The sequence below is a fragment of the Montipora foliosa genome, chromosome 7, assembly GCF_036669935.1.
Source record: "Montipora foliosa isolate CH-2021 chromosome 7, ASM3666993v2, whole genome shotgun sequence".
Taxonomy (NCBI): domain Eukaryota; kingdom Metazoa; phylum Cnidaria; class Anthozoa; order Scleractinia; family Acroporidae; genus Montipora; species Montipora foliosa.
Window position 1 is genome coordinate 4,064,261 of NC_090875.1, and position 2,500 is coordinate 4,066,760.

At 41.4% G+C, this 2,500-nt stretch overlaps 1 protein-coding gene across 2 annotated transcripts in view; it reads left to right on the plus strand.

The window, feature by feature from the left end:
• Positions 1–2,500, plus strand: part of LOC138010584 (neuromedin-U receptor 2-like) — an 11,105-nt gene that overhangs the window by 6,657 nt on the left and 1,948 nt on the right. The window lies entirely within an intron of this gene.

Genomic DNA, 2,500 nt, shown 5'->3' on the forward strand with positions numbered 1-2,500 from the left:
ACCGGTTCGCGCGATTGTACGCCCAATCTCGTTCCCAGAGCCTCCGTTACCCTTGTCCAGCAGAACGTGCGCGGGAGGCTCTGGAATAATCCAAAACCGGAACCAGAAAACTCTGGTTCCGGTTAAATAACTGCGCGTGCGTGAGGGGAGACGGTTGGAAGTCAACAGTGGAGTTCACCTTACCATGCATATGACAGCGCTTACTTTTCACTCGCGAGACAGTACACATGAGTATAGGCACATCTCCTAATACACTCGAAGCGTTTAAACCGCGGAGAATAAATAATAACGAGATACATTTTATCGATCAAAACAGATTTCAGCATCTGCTGTCACGCAAGTGAAAATTGCTGTATTTTCAAAAACAAAAACGTTACGGTACTGGTAAATTGCAAAAAGGTTTATTTCAAGATCATCTTCAACCTCGTGTAAATAAAAATCCACAAGAAAGCACGGTTTTCGAGTCTCTCTTTCCCGACCGCTGGTCAAAGGAACTATGACCCTGGGAACGAGATTGTTGTACGCCGTATTTCCACTTCCAGTGTGTTGCGCGCGCTAGTTTTGATAGAAATTTGATATATTCAGCTGACGCGTGTTTGTTAGTTATGGCGTGTGTAGGTCACGCGCGTGCGCGTCGCCTTTCGAGTCTCCTTAATGCACGCAAAGAATACTCGATGAAGGGTTGAGTTGAATAATGGAATCCAGGTTCTGAATCTTCTTAAGCCATCTTTAGCAGTGCGAATAAACAAGACTTTTGTCAGGTGAGAACACGGAACGGACGCTAAGGAGACGTGAAGTTGGGCTAAGCTGGAAGAGCCCTCCATAACTGTATCACTCTTGCACACAAGAGTACAATGCACATGAAGTTTGAAGCAGACAAATAATGGAAAAAATGGCAGCCGTTTCGCAGAGCATCGAGGCTCATCGATATCATTGCAATACTATGAAAAAGGCTAAACACTAAGTGCACTGTAATCCTCTTCAAAAAGTCACGTGAGGTCTTGAAGTTCATTATAAAAGTTATCCAAGTTATTTGTTATTTGACTCCTATATGAACATGCAGGAACATATTACGGACACTTGTCGTTTTATCACGAAAGTTAATACGATATGAAAAACATATATATTTGAATTGTGGAGAGATGAATCACTGATTTATATAATATTTGCAGAATTAGGAAGTATTTATCGGGAGATGTAATTGTATCACTAAAGAAGTGATTTAGATTACTGCGACAGTTAATTGCACAGTTTATCTGATATCCGTGTTGCAAAAATTACTGAGAGTACAGAATCAGCTGCAGCCAGGGTTATAGTTGGCCTCCCTCGTTTCTGTCATATAACACTTGGACTGGTTGCCTATTAGATATCGCATTCACTTTAAAATGTTTCACTAAATAGCTCCACAGTACTTCACTGATTTACAAATTTGTTGTTAAGAACGCCAGGTACAATCTTCGAAATCAGAGAGCGCCTTTGTTGAATCGACCTACAGTCTCGGTCACAAATGTTGTAATGGGTTCGAGTGCAAAAAGCAACCGGTAAACGCAACACTGCAGGGAAGGAGGAAGAGGGGTACATATTAATAGCTTGGATGCGATTTACGTGCTGTTCTAACGAAGTGCTACAACTATTTATGACCGACGATATAGTGCCAGGTGTAAACGGTGACGTTAGGTGATAAGGCCTTTCAATCTGGGCAGCCCCTAGGCTTTGGAATACGCTTCCTGAACATATTAGGAATTAACGATCTTTAGTTAAGTGTAAGTCTGCTGTTAAAACTGATCTTTTTAAGTTATCATTTTAAATTTGTAATGTACATTTTTGGCCATGCATGATTTGATATATAGCTTTGAATTTGGGGTGGGCCTTGAATGTTTCGTATCATCTTATAGCAATTGTATTCCTACACTTATCAAAACAACATAGTAAGCGAACAAAGAACTGTAGTATGCACGAACCCGTACTCGAACTCGGACCCTCCAGAGCTAAAGTCCTGTGTCTTTACTACCACACTACAACGACGATCAAGTTCAACTCAACACAGCCCTTTTCATTATTTACTTTTGTATAATAAGTCAATTGATATCCATGTATAAAAACCAAAACTAATCCTAACTTGAGCCTAATTATTCTCTAGGCTTAATTTAGGCTCCAAAAAGTTTTCTTCAGTGTATCCAACCTACATGAAATGTGGATCACCAATTTAACCTAGGTAAAAACCTGAGAAAGGATTCTACCGGCAACATACCTAAGTAGTGAGGCATCAATTCCAGATAAGCTTTTCTCATTAGTTGAGGCACGGCAGTGTTGTGGTTAATGCACCATACGTCTGCTCGTGACATTCTTACAAAGGACTACCATCCCGCCTAGGGGTGAGGGGGGTAGCCATACACAGTCGCTTCATGCTACAGAAACTAGGTTAAGCTCCAAACATGTGAGCCCCGGTGACCCGTGCGCGACTTTGCCTTTTATTGCGCTTGCTACCTTCGTTAACGTT